Consider the following 21,931-nt stretch of genomic DNA (forward strand, 5'->3'; position numbering starts at 1 on the left):
TCCATCGTCGGACAGCTCATCAAGATTTTCGCAAACGGCGGGTGGAGGAGTTCCCAGTAGAGATCCATTGATGACACCTTCTTCTCGGTCCATGAACTCGCTCAAGGCACGATTCCCATCGTCGGACAGTTCATCTAGATTTTCAGGAGAAAGGTCCGACGACACCCTACGAGTGACGCCGGAAAGGGGACCGAAAACAGAGGAAGGAGTAGGGTTGGACGTGGACCGTTTCGGCCGCTTCGTCTCAGGAGTGGATGGGTCGGACGTGGACCGTTTCGGCCTCTGCGTCCCAGGAGGGATAAAGGTGGAGGTTGAGGGGTCCGAGAATGGGATAACAGGAGGAACAAAGGTAGAGGTAGATGGACCCAAGAATGGGACAAAGGTAGAAGTTGATGGACCCGCATTGTTCATGAGGGGGTGTGGAACCTTAAAGTTAGAGTGTCGGGCAGCCGCGTGTAACTTTAAATTCGCAAGTCTGGTATAAACGGCGGGACATTGCGAGCATGGGTATTTTACATCCTCGTGTTTCTCCCTTTTATGTCTCAAAAGTTCCCTGTTCCCTTGGTATGAACACTCACAAATATTACACTTAAACATTCTCAAAGAATGAATGAGATAAGGACAATCTCAGAAAAATCGCAAGTACTTGTAAAAAATCGCAAGTACTTGTAAAAATCACAAGTAATTTCGGTACTAGCCCGTAAATTTTTTCTTACCCTCTGCAAAATAACTTCCAACGGCAAATGTTACCAAGTATTGAAAAATACTATAAAGCAACTAGGGAGCAGGCTGGAACTCGTCTGAAGTCAGGAACAAAAGTGACTGAGTTTGGGCACGTGCCGGGCTTTTATACTCTTGGCGTCGTCCATTTAATCTTTGGGTTTTCCCATTGACGCCAACTCGAAAATTCGCGCCATGTTTCGAAATTCACGCCAAGTTTCAATCTAGTTTGTTTATTTACAAATTTCCTGGCATAAACAAACATTGTTGGGTTGTCCGTTTAATCTCTGCCCGAACTATCATATGGGTTTTCCCATTGACGTCACGACGAGAGCCGCGCCATGCTTCGAAATCCACGCCATGTTTCGAAATTCATGCCAAGTTTCAATCTAGTTTGTTTACTTACAAGTTTCCTAGCATAAACAAACATTGCATCCTCAACTATCATCCCATGTCGACACTCGGTGCCAGAGTTTCCCACAAGCGCTTATCATGATTTCTAATTATTGACATAGACCGTTTATTTGCCGTCCGAGTTTCTCTATTCCTGTTCACCGACCTCGAACACCGCGCCATGTTTCGAAATTCACGTCAAGTTTCAATCTAGTTTGTTTACTTACAAGTTTCCTAGCAAACATTGCAACCCCAACTATGATCCCATGTCGACACTCAGCGTTAGAGTTTAATACAAGCGCTTATCATGATTTCTAATTATTGACATAGGCCGTTTATTTACCGTCCGAGTTTCTCGATTTCCGTTCACCGACCTTGTTATTTACATTTCCTATCCTTGAAATAGACATATCAATAAAGAGAAATTGGTTTAAGTTGAAACAATTTCTAAAGTTTATATTTAGAAGTATTAAATTCAGATATTAAGTTGAAATAACTCCTAAAATTTGGAATATGACTATATATTTAGTTAAATAGTATTAAATTCGAATATAAATAACTAAAATAATAAAATTTGAAATAGGCTTATATTTAGGTAAATGAAAAAGTATTAAATTTGAATATTTATTATTTAAATTCAATGTATTACAAGAATTTTTTAGAGTTGCATACACTTCGAGAGACCATTTGCTTACAGAATTGAAAACTTAAGAAAGTGGAATTATTAAAAATATTAACTATCATCTCGATATTTAAATTAGACACGGCATTAGAATAATGTTCATCTACACGTTCACCCCATTCCATCATTATACAATCATGCTGTAATTGTGAAGGATGGTCGATAATGCAGCCGTTGCACGAATTCTTTATTCCCTCAGTTAGTTGCTGTATTACTATGTCCTTAATCGCACTCTCCACACGTTTCGCTTCGGTAATGAATGTCGTCACCTGAATGTGTTTTTCCAATAACTTCTCCCATAGGAATGGTCCTATGGCAAATCCATTCCTAGTTGGGTATTGGATTCCGTAGTTCGCTCCTTGTCCCTGGATCACTTGGCGGATATTTAACATCTTCCTTTCCTGGTAAGTTACAAGTTGAATACGCTTGTCCATCGATCCCTCGAAAAAGCACGTGGTGGGTTGAGCGTCATCCTTCTCGAAAAATCCGTTTATGGAGTCCTTCATTCCGTAAAGTTGCATATATTCCTCCTCGCTTAATACGATCCCTGTTGAGCCATCGGTCATTCCTAGTCTAATCCTACAGTCCGGCGTTACACTTACTGATTTAGTTGAGGAAATCTCGAACACGTTGGAGTTATCCCTAAATATTCACATTAAATATGGTAATCACATTAAATGTGATACAAACCAAGGTTATAGCACTAAGATTTTATGGGAAATTATACTTACATTTTTCGGATCTGGGTCGGTACTTCAATGAGGGATATAGAATGCCTTATCTTTAAACCGTCCTCGTCTTTTATACTTTAATGTCACGTGACTTTCTGTCCATGTAAACATGGCGCACTTTTTAGACCAATCATGTTCTTATAGTGAACATGGCGTTTAAACCACGTGTATGACAAGGGTTATTTACCAAGTTGTCGAATATGACGCTTATGCCTAACATTGACGCCATGATTGATTCGCTGACGCCACAACAGGATTGGGGGAAAAATGTTTGATTCACTGGCGCCATAAGAGGAAAAATGTTGTGGGCGCCCACTGACGCCATATTTATTGGTGCCAAATCATGTGCCATCTGGCACTGTCTGACGCCACTGTCCCAAAGGTAACACTTCCTATCTACCCAAGTCTTAATTCTATTCATAGACTTATATCCTTAAGTCTATTCTTTAAATGCGGTACAAAAGCACTCGCTCCGGTACCGCGAATCGAACCCGGGTATTATGGGTGAAACCCAGGTATCCTAGCCACTAGACCATATCGTACTTGATCAACCAAGTCTTAATTCTATTCATTAACCTATATCCTTAAGTCTATTCTTGAAAAGCGGTACAAAAGCACTCGCTCCGATACCGGGAATCGAACCCTGGCCTTCTGGGTGAGAGCCAGATATCCTAGCCACAAGACAATATCGGACTGGCTTGAGCAACCCTAGATATTATTCCTATAAATGTGTCTTTAAATTTATTCTCGAAAAGCGGTACAAACCACAGTCTACGATACCGGGAATCGAACCCGGGCCTTCTGGGTGAACGCCAGGTATCCTAGTCACTAGACCATATCGGACTTGCTTAAACAAGTCTTAATTCTATTCATAAACCTATATCCTTAAGTCTATTCTTGAAAAGCGGTACAAAAGCACTCGCTCCGATACCTGGAATCGAACCCTGGCCTTCTGGGTGAGAGCCAGATATCCTAGCCACTAGACCATATCGGACTTGCTTAACCAAGTCTTAATTCTATTCATAAACCTATATCCTTAAGTCTATTCTTGAAAAGCTGTACAAAGCACAGTCTCCGATACCGGGAAACGAACCCGGGCCTTTTGGGTGAAAGCCAGGTATCCTACCCACTAGACCATATCTGACTTGCTCAACCAAGTTAATTCTATTCATAAACCGTTAAGTCTATTCTTCAAAAGCGGTACAAAAGCACGCGCTCCGATTTCGGGAATCGAACCCGCGCCTTCTGGGTGAAAGCCAGATATCCTAGCCACTAGACCATATCGGACGTACTTAGATACTCAATTCTATTCATAAACCTATATCCTTAAGTCTATTCTTGAAAAGCGGTACAAAAGCACTCGCTCCGATACCGGGAATCGAACCCGGGCCTTTTGGGTGAAAGCCAGATATCCTAGCCACTGGACCATATCGTACTGGTTGGAACAACCCTAAATATTATTCCTATAAATGTGTCTTTAAGTTTATTCTTCAAAAGCGGTACAAAAGCACTCGATCCGATACCGGGAATCGAACCCGGGCATTCTGGGTGAAAGCCAGATATCCTAGCCACTAGACCATATCGGACTTGCTTAACCAAGTCTTAATTCTATTCATAACCTATATCCTTAAGTCTGTTCTTGAAATGCGGGCAAAAGCACTCGCTCCGATACCGGGAATCGAACCCGGGCCGTCAGGGTGAAAGCCAGATATCCTAGCCACTAGATCACATCGGACTTGCTTAACCAAGTCTTAATTCTATTCATAAACCTATATCCTTAAGTCTATTCTTGAAAAGCGGTACAAAAGCACTCGCTCCGGTACCGGGAATCGAACCCGGGTATTATGGGTGAAAGCCAGGTATCCTAGCCACTAGACCATATCGTACTTGATCAACCAAGTCTTAATTCTATTCATAAACCTATATCCTTAAGTCTATTCTTGAAAAGCGGTACAAAAGCACTCGCTCCGATACCGGGAATCGAACCCGGTCCTTCTGGGTGAAAGCCAGATACCCTTAGCCACAAGACCATATCGGACTTGCTTAACCAAGTCTTAATTCTATTCATAACCTATATCCTTAAGTCTATTCTTGAAATGCGGGCAAAAGCACTCCCTCCGATACCGGGAATCGAACCCGGGCCGTCAGGGTGAAAGCCAGATATCCTAGCCACTAGATCACATCGGACTTGCTAAACCAAGTCTTAATTCTATTCATAAACCTATATCCTTAAGTCTATTTTTGAAATGCTTTACAAAACACTCGCTCCGACACCGGGAATCGAACCCGGGCCTTCTGGTTGATAGCCAGATATCCTAGCCACTAGACCATTTTGGACTTGCCTAACCAAGTCTTAATTCTATTCATAGACTTATATCCTTAAGTCTATTCTTTAAATGCGGTACAAAAGCACTCGCTCCGGTACCGCGAATCGAACCCGGGTATTATGGGTGAAAGCCAGGTATCCTAGCCACTAGACCATATCGTACTTGATCAACCAAGTCTTAATTCTATTCATTAACCTATATCCTTAAGTCTATACTTGAAAAGCGGTACAAAAGCACTCGCTCCGATACCGGGAATCGAACCCTGGCCTTCTGGGTGAGAGCCAGATATCCTAGCCACAAGACAATATCGGACTGGCTTGAGCAACCCTAGATATTATTCCTATAAATGTGTCTTTAAATTTATTCTTGAAAAGCGGTACAAACCACAGTCTACGATACCGGGAATCGAACCCGGGCCTTCTGGGTGAAAGCCAGGTATCCTAGTCACTAGACCATATCGGACTTGCTTAAACAAGTCTTAATTCTATTCATAAACCTATATCCTTAAGTCTATTCTTGAAAAGCGGTACAAAAGCACTCGCTCCGATACCTGGAATCGAACCCTGGCCTTCTGGGTGAGAGCCAGATATCCTAGCCACTAGACCATATCGGACTTGCTTAACCAAGTCTTAATTCTATTCATAAACCTATATCCTTAAGTCTATTCTTGAAAAGCTGTACAAAGCACAGTCTCCGATACCGGGAAACGAACCCGGGCCTTTTGGGTGAAAGCCAGGTATCCTACCCACTAGACCATATCTGACTTGCTCAACCAAGTTAATTCTATTCATAAACCGTTAAGTCTATTCTTCAAAAGCGGTACAAAAGCACGCGCTCCGATTTCGGGAATCGAACCCGCGCCTTCTGGGTAAAAGCCAGATATCCTAGCCACTAGACCATATCGGACGTACTTAGATACTCAATTCTATTCATAAACCTATATCCTTAAGTCTATTCTTGAAAAGCGGTACAAAAGCACTCGCTCCGATACCGGGAATCGAACCCGGGCCTTCTGGGTGAAAGCCAGATATCCTAGCCACTGGACCATATCGTACTGGTTGGAACAACCCTAAATATTATTCCTATAAATGTGTCTTTAAGTTTATTCTTCAAAAGCGGTACAAAAGCACTCGATCCGATACCGGGAATCGAACCCGGGCATTCTGGGTGAAAGCCAGATATCCTAGCCACTAGACCATATCGGACTTGCTTAACCAAGTCTTAATTCTATTCATAACCTATATCCTTAAGTCTATTCTTGAAATGCGGGCAAAAGCACTCGCTCCGATACCGGGAATCGAACCCGGGCCGTCAGGGTGAAAGCCAGATATCCTAGCCACTAGATCACATCGGACTTGCTTAACCAAGTCTTAATTCTATTCATAAACCTATATCCTTAAGTCTATTCTTGAAAAGCGGTACAAAAGCACTCGCTCCGATACCGAGAATCGAACCCTGGCCTTCTGGGTGAGAGCCAGATATCCTAGCCACTAGACAATATCGGACTTGCTTAACCAAGTCTTAATTCTATTCATAAACCTATATCCTTAAGTCTATTTTTGAAATGCTTTACAAAACACTCGCTCCAATATTGGGAATCGAACCCGGGCCTTGTGGGTGAAAGCCAGATTTCCTAGCCACTAGACCATTTTGGACTTGCTTAACGAAGTCTTAATTCTATTCATAAACCTATATCCTTAAGTCTATTTTTGAAATGCTTTACAAAACACTCGCTCCAATATTGGGAATCGAACCCGGGCCTTGTGGGTGAAAGCCAGATTTCCTAGCCACTAGACCATTTTGGACTTGCTTAACCAAGTCTTAATTCTATTCATAGACCTATATCCTTAAGTCTATTCTTTAAATGAAATGCGGTACAAAAGCACTCGCTCCGGTACCGGGAATCGAACCCGGGTATTATGGGTGAAAGCCAGGTATCCTAGCCACTAGACCATATCGTACTTGATCAACCAAGTCTTAATTCTATTCATAAACCTATATCCTTAAGTCTATTCTTGAAAAGCGGTACAAAAGCACTCGCTCCGATACCGGGAATCGTACTCTCGCCTTCTGGGTGAGAGCCAGATATCCTAGCCACTAGACCATATCGGACTGGTTGAAACATCCCTAAATATTATTCCTATAAATAGACGAATTAGGGCTTTGTTCTACCAAAGCGCGTCTCGCGGCGAGACGGTGAAGATCACGTGATCTAGTCCTAGCGTCTCTCTGGTTGGCTAACCTATTTGAGCGACAAGCTCACGCAGCCAACACGGGGGAAGCGTCCGATTCGCTGTCCGAATCCGGGGCTGCATTATTCCTACTAAGCCACATTGTCTAACGAGTTCAAACTGCCGCCGTATTCTGCAGGCTTAGCCTTCCGCGCCCATTTGGATTCTCGTCGCTCATTGGTCCATAGAGAACTGGATTCTGGCTTTTGATTGGCGGCTTAGGTTTCGAGGCGAAATTGGATTCTGGGCTGAGATTGGATGTTCATGCAAGCAAGGAAAGATAGTTGTTCAGTTCAGTTAGCTTTTCAATTGACACTGAACGTACGGTGTAATGTCAGCATTTTGTGTCGGTTATCGTCAAAGGTCAGTGCAATAACCTTTAACCTCTATGTTTAGGTTCTTTTCGCCATCTATTTCGTGAACCTTCAAATATCAGACTATTTTCCCCAATTCCCACATGTTTAGGGTTAGTGTACAGTATCTCGGTAACATGACTCTGGAATGGAAGTTTATTCAAGTATTTAATGTGTAACGATAGTGTACTTTATGGTAGACGAAGTATAATTTTACATTTTAATAATATAACTTCACAATCTTTACTAAAATATAGCATTGTAACAGGGGTTAATTCTGGTCGTCAAAAACCTTGTAGCAGAGGTGTTTATCATTGAAAGGGGCGTGTGTAGCTGAACCATGCAAGGCTATCTAAGATATATTGTGCGCAATACACTGGTTAGGCTTTAGAGAGCCCATTTGTCTTTATGAAAGAGAGATTCCAATGCACAGAAATTGAAGACGTAACTGTTCTGATATACCATTCCAGTTCACGGGTAGAATGTATCATGTCACCAAGCAATAAGCTGAGAAAAACGAGCGTAAAAACGCTGCTGTAGGTTGAAGAAGCCTAAAACAATAGATTTTCGGTTATAATTCCCGGGTTGGCATTTCGAATTTCTGTTAGTCCTGGATGGGTAAAAATTGTTGGTATCGAGTACCTCGATCGAATATCAATACAAGTACGTGTACCAATAATAAGTGATACATATCGTGAAGATTACCAATTACATGAATTGACATTCGACATATAAATGCTCGAACGAAAGGACCCCATTAAGACTTCACCCTGTTTCGATAGTGTCGCACACTCTATGGTATAACCTTGAATGAAACGTATCTTATTGATTGCGTTCAACTTATTTTGGCTTTTCAACTAACGATTTAACTGACGTTGTAGCTTCTACAGTTTCACATATAAAGACGACACACTTCTATATTAGGCAAACTTACACTCTACTATCACTTATATCTAAGATTTGCCTAAATGGTAAATTAGGCAAACGAAAAAGTCGAAACAGGAAGCTTTTTGTAATATGTCGGCTTCAATCAGTTTTATTCATACTTTCTACCAAAAATCTAATTTAAAATTATAATTATAATAAATTTATACAGAACGATATTTCAGAACATATAGCTTTATTTTGACCAGTTTCATGAAGAAACGTTGTCGCTACTCTCATGACAAGAGAGCAAATTTTTGTCTCTTATCTTTTACACAAGCAGGCTGATGTTACTTCATTTGAGGTGACATTAAGTAGCAGCAAATCCTTTATATAGATAGTTTACACACATGGAGCATTAATGAAACTTACACCAGAAGGCCGGGCTGCATGGAGGACAAAAAGAGACGGGTTTCTGTCCTCCTGGTGAAAATGGTATGATTCCTCCATATGTGCAAATCCTGTATATTAAGATCAAAATTTTGTGTAGCCCTAAACATTTATTAAATGTTTGTAATATTTTCGAAATAAAGTGGTAAATACATGGTATTTGATGTTAATTATAACAATTTCAAGTTTGTATTATAGATTGAACCGTGGGAGTCATCAATATTGACTGTAGTAGCCCATTCGTGTGACACTGTCAATTAAACCACTGTTTTACCCCAAGTCTTTAGTACAACAAAAACTCATTCACATTTATATTGTTAGACACTTCAGTAACCAAATTTACCAGTTGAACGTACTGCAACATTTACCTTTAAACCCATCTATCATAATTACTTTCTTTGATTATATCACACGTACAGTCAATGGTACCCTATAGGGCTGTGACACTTTGAAAGTTTATACTGAATGACGTTTTTGTCTCATTACCCTTGAGTGAACCCACTTCAGCATATCAGTAGGATGTTATATATACTATAATTAATATTCTATATTGCATTAATTACACAGGGTGATTCTAAAATGGTGGTATAACCGAACTACTGCGGGTTCTATGAGCGATTATAAGTCGAAAATGTTCTATGGCATTTTGTCATCCAGGCCACCGTTTAAAAGTTATGATAAGAATCATTTACGGATGACCCCTTAAAATTAATTAAATTAATCAAAAGCCCAGCGGGATTGAATACATTTTTTAAGGGGACTCACGTGTTTAGTAATCGCGCGCGCGCGATTTACTTCCCCGTGAACTTCATAAAGAAGTCCTCCACCAATGTAAGCTAGAAAATGGGTTCAAATGGGAAAATTCATGCCCAATTGAGAAAAACCTAACCCAATGGGGAATTGCATTGAAAATTTAATTAAAAAGGACCAAATGGGAAGATTCTTGCCGGATTGAGAAAAACCTAACAAACAATCAACAAAGGTTTAATGTTTTATTTCCACTCTCTTCTGAGAATCGCAAAAAGAAGTGAAGCTTTTCAAGCAAAATACACGTATTTTTGTTTAAAGCGGATCAAAACTTAATTTTAACAATTTGATCGTCAATGGAGTAAGAAGTTACGGAACACATGGGCAATGTAACGTAAAAATTGTAAAGTCAGAAGCCAAATTAAGAAATCAACTAAATGTCAGTTTTTGGCGGTGTAGCGTGTTTTGCCTCATGGAATGAGAGTCTGACTAGATGTTCTCACATTCGATTCTCAAAACTTGAGGAATCGCTGGCTTTTGTTTGCTTTCGTGGCCGGATTGCAACTAACTGTAAAGTCAGTTGGAATTTGGAAGGAATGAGAGTCTGACTAGATGTTCTCACATTCGATTCTCAAAACTTGATGAATCGCTGGCTTTTGTTTGCTTTCGTGGCCGGACTGCAACTAACTGTAAAGTCAGTTGGAATTTGGAAGGAATGAGAGTCTGACTAGATGTTCTCACATTCGATTCTCAAAACTTGATGAATCGCTGGCTTTTGTTTGCTTTCGTGGCCGGATTGCAACTAACTGTAAAGTCAGTTGGAATTTGGAAGGGTGTTAAAGCTGCTTTTATTTTTATTGTGTTTTTGAGCTAAGCCTTGGTTTTCTTGAAATTTCAAACTGATATTCGCCGTCGCGAGCCAACATTTAAACATTTTGTAATGGCACGTGCAGCCTTTTACTGTGCTAAAGTCTCGTGACTACGATCTTCTCAACTATTCTTAAGCCTATTTCAAATTAGATTTTAAACAGCGCAGACAGTGAACGAAACCAACCCGCTTTTTTAAAAACCAAGTTTTAGAAAACCGCTTTTTGATGGCAGTTTATACAACCGGTGAATACACCGATATGATACTAGCTTTAGGCTATTGTGAAGGACACTACGAAGCCGCATCGCGTCGTTACGCGGAATTGTTTCCAAATAGGCGTCACCCAGATTCTCGCGTAATATCAAGAACACAGGAAAGATTGCGGGCAACTGGAAGCGTTTTGATTCAAGGGGTGGATCGTGGACGTCCAGCATTAAGAGCAGTGGCAGTCGAGGAAAATGTTTTGGATATGGTGTCTAACGACCCCACTCTCCGCACTAGACGTGTTAGCAGAATGCTCAACATTCCCCAGCCGATCGTTTGGCGAACCATCCACCATGATGATCAACACCCATACCATTACCAAAGAGTGCAGCAATTGCGACCCCTCGATTTTCCAAGGCGCCAATTGTTCTGCCAATGGCTCTTGGAACAACACGATGCGGACGACCATTTCCGTGGCCGTATTCTCTGGTCGGATGAGGCACAGTTCACAAGGAAGGGCATTCTAAACTTACACAACTTGCATTATTGGGCTCACGAAAATCCGCATCTCATTCGCAACGCAAGTTTTCAATAAGAATGGCGTATAAACATTTGGGCCGGAATGTTAGGCGACACCCTGATTGGTCCATTTATCCTTCCGTTTCGTCTTAACGCGGAACGTTATTTGGAGTTTTTGCAAACAGATGTTCAAGATGTGTTGGACGAACTACCATTGGCTGATCAAGCGCAACTCTGGTTTCAGCACTATGGGGCACCGCCGCACTTTGGCCGTCAAGTGCGGGCATATCTAGACGAGACGTTTGGCCCAAGATGGATTGGTCGAGCGGGACCCACGCCTTGGCCTGCCAGATCGCCAGACCTTACACCACTCGACTACTTCCTTTGGGGCCGCGTGAAGGATTTAGTTTACGCAACGGAAGTCCCTGACAAAGAAACCCTTCGCACGAGGATCTTTGGTGCGTTTGACATCATCAGGCAAAGTGGCGAGACAAGGAGGGCATGCTTTTCCATAGTCCGCCGATCACGGCTATGCGTAGACCATGAAGGGGGACATTTCCAGCAATTCCTATAAGAATCCGCGAGAGGTATGCTCGACCACTTCGCCCTCGCCTGGGAAATGCTTTGGTTCATTCCTAGCTTCCTGCATTACTTCTGATTGCCGCGGTTACATTACTGGAGACTGAGTTTTGAGAATCGAATGTGAGAACATCTAGTCAGACTCTCATTCCTTCCAAATTCCAACTGACTTTACAGTTAGTTGCAATCCGGCCACGAAAGCAAACAAAAGCCAGCGATTCATCAAGTTTTGAGAATTGAATGTGAGAACATCTAGTCAGACTCTCATTCCTTCCAAATTCCAACTGACTTTACAGTTAGTTGCAATCCGGCCACGAAAGCAAACAAAAGCCAGCGATTCCTCAAGTTTTGAGAATCGAATGTGAGAACATCTAGTCAGACTCTCATTCCATGAGGCAAAACACGCTACACCGCCAAAAACTGACATTTAGTTGATTTCTTAATTTGGCTTCTGACTTTACAATTTCTACGTTACATTGCCCATGTGTTCCGTAACTTCTTACTCCATTGACGATCAAATTGTTAAAATTAAGTTTTGATCCGCTTTAAACAAAAATACGTGTATTTTGCTTGAAAAGCTTCACTTCTTTTTGCGATTCTCAGAAGAGAGTGGAAATAAAACATTAAACCTTTGTTGATTGTTTGTTAGGTTTTTCTCAATCCGGCAAGAATCTTCCCATTTGGTCCTTTTTAATTAAATTTTCAATGCAATTCCCCATTGGGTTAGGTTTTTCTCAATTGGGCATGAATTTTCCCATTTGAACCCATTTTCTAGCTTACATTGGTGGAGGACTTCTTTATGAAGTTCACGGGGAAGTAAATCGCGCGCGCGCGATTACTAAACACGTGAGTCCCCTTAAAAAATGTATTCAATCCCGCTGGGCTTTTGATTAATTTAATTAATTTTAAGGGGTCATCCGTAAATTATTCTTATCATAACTTTTAAACGGTGGCCTGGATGACAAAATGCCATAGAACATTTTCGACTTAAAATCGCTCATAGAACCCGCAGTAGTTCGGTTATACCACCATTTTAGAATCACCCTGTATAATTATTATGAGAATTGAATGGCTTTAATAATGGTCAGGTGGCTCATTCGATGCTCATGTTATTTACTAATGACGCAGAACGATAAATGTAGTCACATTAATGATTAAACTTACATAACACCTAAGCCTTGGTTGAAATAATTTTCGATCACGAGCTGAAACGTCTTACACTATAAATGAACGTTTACTTTTATTCAACTATATTGTCACAGATAATTTGCAATTGATAAAATAAAAGCATACCCGTCCAATGCGACGATTTAAGTAAATCGCTCTTCTTCAAATAGGCATCCGTATTTAGCAAAATTTTAACCGTATCGGTGTACCGAAGTCGCCTCTAACAATGATGAAGTGTAGTCTGCTATGTTCAGCATCAGAAACTAAAGCAAAAGCACCGGTGAGTTAACCGGTTGATGACGCTGAACGATTTACCCATCGAAAAATCGTATTTCTAATTTGGTGGACATCCGCAATTCAATTTCGTCTTGAAAGTCGAAACCTAAGCCGCCAATATGAAGCCAGAATCCAGTTCCTTTACGGACCAATGAGCGACGAGAATCCAAGTGGGCGCGGAAGGCTAAGCCTGCAGAATACGGCGGCAGTAGCTTTCGAGCTCGTGGCTCTTTTTCAACTTACGCGATACGTTTAACATAAGTTTATAAGATATGTTCCATAAGTGTGTCACTCGTTAATGAGAGCTTGTCATGAAGTGACGTAGGTGAAACGTCATAGATTCTTGTAAAGCGACGCGTAGTGAGGCCTTGTCAAAGGCTTAGTACAGACTAAAGACGAGGATGGACTGCAAAACCGAGTGTAGTCAATTCTAACGTCGTTCTTGAACTAGCTCTCATTAAGCCTCTAACATTACGAAGCATGGGTAGTGACATACTTATAGAACATATCTTATAAACATATGGTTTAAGTATATTTCAAACTTCGACATGATTCACCCCTAGTGGTGTTTTCTACGCTGATGTAATACATTTTTTAATTACACAATCACCCCATTTTTATCGTAAATTTGACCTTCCTCAAGTTTTAATTGAGTTCACCGGTTTTTTTATACACCATATACCCACATAAGTTTATTATAAGATTTGTTCATAAGTATGACACTTCCTATATTCGTAATGCTAGAGACTAACAGTTCGAGCTTGTTCGAGAACCACAAGCGAGAATTGACTACACTCAGTTAGTTTTGCAATCCATCTTCCTATTTAGTCCATACTAAGCCTTCGTCAGTGCCACTCCAGTCGTCGCTTTACGAGAATCTATGAAGTTTCAACTTTCAAGCTTTTTATTAACCAGTGACAAACTTATGGCCAACATATCTTATGAACTTATGATACCCATTACAAACGCAAGTTGGCGAAATTTAGCAGGGAAGGGGGGAAAAGCGTAGTTTATTTATTTTGATAAAAACTTAAAAAAAAACCAAAAAAATTAATCTCGACATTTTTGAAAAAGCAGTTGGCAACATTGCTTTCTCTCTCGAGTAGTTGAAATTGAAAATTACAAATTGCCATTCTTCATTTACAAGTCGAATTAACGAAGTTTAAGCAAAATTCTATTTACTATACACCGTCGACAGTGAATGCACGTTAGATCTGGTAGTAAATTTGAATTTAATTCTGGATTTTTGAAAAGTTTATGGGGAAACCATAAGAGGACCTTAGTACCTTTACGTCAAGCAGCTATTATTCGACGCCATAAATACACAGTAAATATTATAGTTTGATCAAGAAGTGATATCTAGTTTATAGGGAGAAGTTATTAATTCGCGCCACATTTCCAGCTCTTTATCTCCAGTCCAAACGTATAGTAGGTCCGGAGTTAATCCCCGCCGCCTCTAAATTACAACCAGCATCTCATTGTTTCTTGAAAACTCACGTCAGCGCGACGCGAGTGACGAAAATTACAGTCATATTTTCCGACTGAGGAGAGGCGAAATAGCCCGGTGGCCTCCTTTTACGCCCCCCTTGAAAGGGGTACTGCAAGGACTATGGCGCGCGAATAATGAGACATCTTATACCTTCTCCCTAATAAACTGGATGTCACTTCTTGATTTGATTATAATGCAAAAAGGGTCTCTCATTTAATCAAATCTAAGACCATTAAACGCCGTGTTCAATAGTCTTTCCACACCTATTGTTGGAAGAAACCGTAAAGGTAGACTAAGCCTCGTTGGAAGACAATCCGTAATGGAGAGCCCGAACGGAAACTCGATGTTAATCGTTTCATTGGAAGAAAATGATGATGAGAGAGAAAGGATTATGCGAAGGCAGTCAAAGCTCCTAGACAATCAGGAAAAAAACCTTAATAGCCCATCTTTTTCTTCAGGAAGGTAAGTGCGGCAATTTTTGAATGTTGTATGTTAAATTGGTAAAAAACTTGTTTTTATTATAGGCCTTTTATAACGGCCTTATCAGGTTTTCTAACAAGGGGTTATCTGAGCATTACGCAGAATGTGTCAGACTCTCAGCAGAGAATGTAAGTTAAAATATAAATTAAAGCAATTACAAAACAAATATGATACCTTAAATACTTTCAAAAGTAAGGCTGTAAAATTTTCAATTTATTTAATTTAAATAAGCAACTTTAATTTTAGATTGATAAACCAATCATTGCTTATGCGAAAACATCGACAAAAATTGACGCTAAGAAGATAAAAAGAGCCATGTGGACCGTGCTCTCCAAATCTGTACTTATATTAGTAATTTCAGAAGTAAGATGAGACTAGAAGTACTGAGCTAACCAAATTCATCACTTGGCGAAAGTGAATATTCTTGATAACACACCAACGGTTGGCCCTTTGGTAGCTGGTTCTGAATTTTCCCTCCAAAAAGTGAGACGCTCGTGGCGATAGACGGCCGAACTAGATTCAAGCACCCGCGTCCGTGTTCCGTGGCTTTAGGTTGAGGGGAAGGGGGTAAGAATTTTTTGGAACTCGACCAATTTTTTTCTCTCTAGTGTAGGCGCGATGGAAGCGGTATAAAATCTTCAAATTTGTTCACTTATGCCAGGATCTACTACCAATGCTAGAGCACTTTACTTCTTGACTCATCTTTCTTCTGGTAATTTTCAATTAAATTGCAAGGTTAATGATAAAATTGATTTGGTTAGGAAGAAAATGCGGAAGTAATGACAGAACCAATGATGTTTACGCATTTATACAAGGAAATTCCAATGCATGTGTCCGAGGAGACCGTTAAAAATCTCAGTGTGCCTACAGCTTTCGTTACATTCTTGCATTAGTGTAACGAAAAAGTGAGTATTTATGTTTAGTTTAAGACGAAGTAAACGTACATATGGGGAGATTTGGTTAAAAAAATAAGACTTGGGCATATGATAAACTTTTAGAATCTGCAATTGACTGGGTAAGAAGATATGCGAGACTTTAAAATTGAACAGGGATAAACAATAACCAGAATTACCGACTTATAAAAACTTTTTTCGGGATGTGTATCATATTCTAGTTTTTCAAAGATATGAAAAAAATATAGTACAATTCTATATATATTTGTTTAACATGTTTTATCATTCTTTATGTTTCATTTAATAATTCTTATAATTTTACCGAAACAATTATTTTAATTAAAAAAATTGTACAATTCTATATATATTTGTTTAACATGTTTTATCATTCTTTATGTTTCATTTAATAATTCTTATAATTTTACCGAAACAATCATTTTAATTTAAAAAAAATTGTACAATTCTACATATATTTGTTTAACATGTTTTATCATTCTTTATGTTTCATTTAATAATTCTTATAATTTTACCGAAACAATTATTTTAATTTAAAAATAACTAAAAAATAATAAAATTAACCAGATTCAAATTTAAAGATGACGTTAATTATTTCGCCAAAAAGGTGTCATGAATTAAATCTATTTGAATTTCAAATTAAAATTCAGTAATAATTAGTTTAAAAGTGACTTTCGATTGATTGGTGGGTCTGCCAAATTAATTGATTGGCTTTTGGGTAGTATGAAGCATCGTCTGCTTGATAGTCTGAAACTTGTGATAACGGTAAATTGACAAGTTATATTGAGATTTGTTATTGTTTAGCGCTGAAATAATTAACTAGAATTAAAATTAGGTTCAGATTTTATGGATAATTTGAAATAAGGACCTCCCACCATTAGTGTAATGCCCTAACTTCTTGTTATCAAAATTCCCGTGGCACGCTCCATGCCGAATTAAATTTAGAGCGAGATTTGATAAAAGTTGCTCGCGATGTGACAATCATGGCGCGAGATGTAGAGCGTGCAATGGAAATTTTGTTAGCAGGAAGACGGGGCGTTACGCGATTGGTCGGGGTCCTTATTTAAAATTATCCATAAAATCAGAACCTAATTTGAATTTTAAAATCATTCGGAGATATTTGCTGGACGTTTCACTGGTCTTATAATTATAATTAGTAGAAAAATCGATAAAAAACACTTTAAGTTCCTCTTCACCCTCCCTTTAAAGAATAAAAATTATATTTATATTTTTTAAATAAAAACACGTGTTAAAAATAATTATTTCCAAGGATTGACATAAAAATTACGTCTACATACTAGTGGGAATTACCGAAGCGTAAATCTGTGATACAAAAAAGTTAACGCGTTACGGTTTATAACCTAAGCAACTGTATTAAGAAAGAATACAGTTTGTAATAACGTTAATGCAATGAATTTATTCATTTCTTTCCTGAATAAATCAATTCAAACAATTTGCAATAAATTGCGTCACATTCTTAGGGAGAGGGAGGAATTTTTACATTCGTGGCGGTCCGTGACAGGGAGGGGTCAATCAATACTCTCGTCAATCGATACTCGCGATATATCGAATAACTCGGCGAACATTGTGGTGGAAAAATTGGAATGTACTTGGAAATTAGCCACATTACGGTAAATTAGCAGTTAAATTGATTTGTAATTTAGAGTGAAGATAATTAAGAATGTTCTTGGTCCTACACCAAAATCAACGAAGCGATTACTGGACAGTTTGAAGGGCTACTCACTTGGGGATGGCGGATGAATCCTTTTAGTATTGTTACAGCGTGTACTCTCAGCTACTCTGATTACGCCTAGTGATACTCCCCTCACAGAGGGCGGTCTGTCGGCATACTAAAAGCAAAAATTATTATTAGTGATTATTAAAATGGCTTAAAGAATAAATATTACATACATTTTTTAATAAAAAAAACGTGTTAAAGATTATTATTTCAAAGGATTGACATTAAAAATGAGTCTACATACAAGTGTGAATTAGCAAAGATTAAATATGTGATACAAAAAAATAATGGCCAACGGTTTATACCCTAAGCAACGGAATTAAGAAAGAATAACTGACATATTTTTTAATAACGTTAATGCAATGAATTTATTCATTTCTTTCGTGAATAAATCAACTATAAGCATTTAGGCCTATAGTACGTCACATTTTTGAGGGGGGAGGGATTTCTACGGTCGGTGACAGTGGAAACGAAGGGGTACTTTCATGCGTGACGTCAAATTTAACTTTATATCGAAAAATCTCTTAAACATGCTATAAGGAAAAGGTGCGATAATAAATATTATTAAATTGCAGATACTTGTTTTATTACAATTTAAATAAAAATTAGAGTTCTAGAAAATTTAATAGCCATTTAAATTTTTATTTTTCTCCGTCTTCGACACTCGGAGAATTTTGAAAGCTTACATAAAAACATTCAAAGCGAGATCTCTTCAGTCCTGCCTGCTACTCCTGGTGTTTACATTCTCTTTGCTCTACCTCTAACACTCGTTATGACGATACCCTAAGGCTATACGTTATCTCCTCTAAGTTTAAAGTAATATTTGTTCATGCACAGAAAATCTCCAATTTGAAATTAATATTACGACTAATGGTAGCGCGTCGTTGTAAAGGGCACCCTACACGCTCAATAATTTGCGCGAAAAACGTGGGGCCCGTTATTTAAGTTACAAAATATAAATTAAACGTTATCCATACTAACATTTGTAACAAGAAATTATGTGGTCTATTAGGTGGAACCGCTTTATTGTTCAGGCTGTATGTATAGACCAATTCGAATATTACATACAGAGAAACAAACTTCCAGGGGCAAGCCGCCATTCTGAATAATTTCTCTCCTGCCACGAAACACCACTAGAGGGCAGCCCAAGCTCACTGCGTGTTAGAGGTTAGCAAACCCGCTCATGCCTCTAGCGATGTCTCGTGGCGTGAGGGAAATTATTCAGAATGGCGGCTTGCCCCTGGAAGTTTTTTTCTCTGCATGTGATATTCGAATTTTTTTTTTACTTTTAAAACACCGACATATAGCGGGTAAATACCCCTGCAAGTTGGCTCTAGCAGTTTTTTAACAATATCAAACTTTTCGCTACATCACCCATTATATCATTCATTATGTCGGATATAACAACCCGTTGGAAGTCTCAATTGAACAGCAAGCTAAATACTTCGGCTACGATTAAATCAGAGGGTCCTAAGACACCGCAAATACCTCTAAACAGTCCAAATCATCGTCTGCTGGCAACTCTTCTCCTCTGACACAACCGAAGTTGGCTACAAGTCGTGATAATGATTCCTTATTGCAATCTTTGAGTACGATGATGAAAATGGAACTGGGGTCAGTGGTTGAAGCTAAACTGGCTACCTTTCGCGAGGAAATAAGTACGGACATCTCCGCCAAGTTTACGAGTCTTCAAACAATGCTGATGGCGCACTGTGACCAGCTGGTCACTGATAAGATTCAGCAGGAAATGACCGGGATTCAAACTACGTTTGACCACATAGCGGAGGAGTTCAATGCTACAAATTCGGAAATAAAGAAACTACGAGAGGAACTAGCAAAACCTAGAGACGAGGTTACAAAATTGAAGGAAGATCTAGCAGCTCCCTTAGCAGAGTTACAGAAATTTCGTGAGGAACTAATGGATACGCCTAGTGCTGGTTGCACTCATAACACTGTTAAGAAAGTACTTATGGAGGTACGCGAGAAAACTGACAGAGCGACGAACATCATACTCTTTGGAATGCCATCGAATGACATTGAGAACTCTGAGAGAATGAGTACATGGTTGACTGAAACCCTAGGGCTCGAGGCGACCCCAATTAAGGTACAGACTGTGAACGCTTCCGGGCTAAAGGTAACCCTCCCCGGCCTATCAAAGTCGTCCTGGAAAACAGAGAGATGAGACAGTTGGTACTCAGCAGGTCGAAACTTTTGAAGGACAACATGCATACATACATATACATATACATTAAGCCGGATCTCACTAGACGGGAAATGTGGGAGAGAAAACGATTTTTCGATCGACGCAAGAAAGCCCGTGAAGGCGCAGCCTCCGGGGGGCAAGAATGATCATTGGTGCAGCAGCAAAACTAATGGCGGCGAACGGCATGGCGTAAACGTAGAAAGTTAAAACCAAAAGACAAATCATTACAAATTGGACTGTTAAATATACAAGGAGGTAGGAGGCGAGAATTGTGGGCGGAATTGGAAAATCAAATGATCGAAAACTCAATACCTGGTTTTTGCCTCACGGAAACTCATTTGCGGAACGATGAAGTACCAGAAATTTCACCGGGCTTTGGGTGGATTGGGGTCAATCGTATGGGAGCGGCTAAGAAGGGCGGTGGAGTCGGTTTTCTCTTTTCCGACAAGCTGAAATGCGTCAAGCTTTTGGAATGTGAAGATCATGTATGGATACGCGTGGAAGCCCACAATACCGCTTTTCTTCTCGCTATCGTCTACCTGGCCACGGGACGGGAAATTGAATCTTGGAATAAGAATATCATGACCTGCATTACTAAGGATATTTCCAACATCAACTTATCCTCCACCATTCAGATTCTGATTCATTGACGCCATATTTACTGGCGCCATCTGACACGATGCTGGCACCAGATTTTTCCAAGAGATCTAGCTTATTATTATGTCCAATCACGATGGTCAAAACATGTATCAACCAGGGCTCGATCCTGGGACCTTCCGCGAGTTAGACGTGACAACCACTACAACATAGATACTTGGTTATTCTCAGTTTTCGAAGAGATCTACCTTATTATTATGTCCAATCACGATGGTAAAAATATGTATCTACCATGGCTCGAACCTGGGACCTTCCGCGTGTAAAGCGAACGTGATAACCACTACACCATAGATAGTTGGTTATTCTGAGTTTTCGAAGAGATCAACCTTATTATTATGTCTAATCAAGATGGTGAAAACATGTATCCACCAGTGCTCGAACCTGGGACTTTCCGCGTGTTTGGCGTACGTGATAACCACTACACCATAAATACTTGGTTATTCTGAGTTTTCGAAGAGATCTACTTTATTATTATGACTAATCACGATGGTCAAAACATGTATCTACCAGGGCTCGATCCTGGGACCTTCCGCCAGTTAGAAGTGACAACCACTGCACCATAGATACTTGGTTATTATAAGTTTTCGAAGAGATCTACCTTATTATTATGTCTAATCACGATGGTCAAAACATGTATCTACCACGGCTCGAACCCCGGACCTTCCGCGTGTTAGCCGGACGTGATAACCACTACACCATAGATACTTGGTTATTCTCAGTTTTCGAAGAGATCTACCTTATTATTATGTCTAATCACGATGATCAAAACATGTATCTACCACGGCTCGAACCTGGGACCTTCTGCTCGTTAGGCGGACGTGATAACCACTAAACCACAGATACGTTGTCACACAGATTTTTCCAAGAGATCCAGCTTATTATTATGTCCAATCACGATGGTCAAAACATGTATCTACCAGGGCTCGATCCTGGGACCTTCCGCGAGTTAGACGTGACAACCACTGCACCATAGATACTTGGTTATTCTCAGTTTTCGAAGAGATCTACCTTATTATTATGTCCAATCACGATGGTAAAAATATGTATCTACCATGGCTCGAACCTGGGACCTTCCGCGTGTAAAGCGAACGTGATAACCACTACAACATAGATACTTGGTTATTCTGAGTTTTCGAAGAGATCAACCTTATTATTATGTCTAATCACGATGATCAAAACATGTATCTACCACGGCTCGAACCTGGGACCTTCCGCTCGTTAGGCGGACGTGATAACCACTACACCATAGATACGTTGTCACACAGATTTTTCCAAGAGATCCAGCTTATTATTATGTCCAATCACGATGGTCAAAACATGTTTCTACCAGGGCTCGATCCTGGGA

At 39.8% G+C, this 21,931-nt stretch overlaps 7 non-coding genes across 7 annotated transcripts; all 7 read right to left on the reverse strand.

The window, feature by feature from the left end:
- Nucleotides 1-3,448: 3,448 nt before the first annotated feature.
- On the reverse strand, nt 3,449-3,520 carry TRNAE-CUC (transfer RNA glutamic acid (anticodon CUC)). Its single transcript has one exon. It is a non-coding gene; the product is annotated as a tRNA-Glu (tRNA).
- Nucleotides 3,521-4,040: 520 nt separating this feature from the next.
- On the reverse strand, nt 4,041-4,112 carry TRNAE-UUC (transfer RNA glutamic acid (anticodon UUC)). Its single transcript has one exon. It is a non-coding gene; the product is annotated as a tRNA-Glu (tRNA).
- Nucleotides 4,113-4,791: 679 nt separating this feature from the next.
- TRNAD-AUC (transfer RNA aspartic acid (anticodon AUC)) lies at nt 4,792-4,863 on the reverse strand. Its single transcript has one exon. It is a non-coding gene; the product is annotated as a tRNA-Asp (tRNA).
- Nucleotides 4,864-5,394: 531 nt separating this feature from the next.
- Nucleotides 5,395-5,466, reverse strand: TRNAE-CUC (transfer RNA glutamic acid (anticodon CUC)). Its single transcript has one exon. It is a non-coding gene; the product is annotated as a tRNA-Glu (tRNA).
- A 369-nt stretch (nt 5,467-5,835) lies between these two features.
- On the reverse strand, nt 5,836-5,907 carry TRNAE-UUC (transfer RNA glutamic acid (anticodon UUC)). The gene has a single exon. It is a non-coding gene; the product is annotated as a tRNA-Glu (tRNA).
- A 79-nt stretch (nt 5,908-5,986) lies between these two features.
- Nucleotides 5,987-6,058, reverse strand: TRNAE-UUC (transfer RNA glutamic acid (anticodon UUC)). The gene has a single exon. It is a non-coding gene; the product is annotated as a tRNA-Glu (tRNA).
- Nucleotides 6,059-21,766: 15,708 nt separating this feature from the next.
- TRNAV-AAC (transfer RNA valine (anticodon AAC)) lies at nt 21,767-21,839 on the reverse strand. The gene has a single exon. It is a non-coding gene; the product is annotated as a tRNA-Val (tRNA).
- Nucleotides 21,840-21,931: the final 92 nt, after the last annotated feature.

Source organism: Phalangium opilio, unplaced genomic scaffold, assembly GCF_054372755.1.
Source record: "Phalangium opilio isolate 3A_F unplaced genomic scaffold, DU_Popi_V2 ptg000053l_1, whole genome shotgun sequence".
NCBI classification, from domain to species: Eukaryota; Metazoa; Arthropoda; class Arachnida; order Opiliones; family Phalangiidae; genus Phalangium; species Phalangium opilio.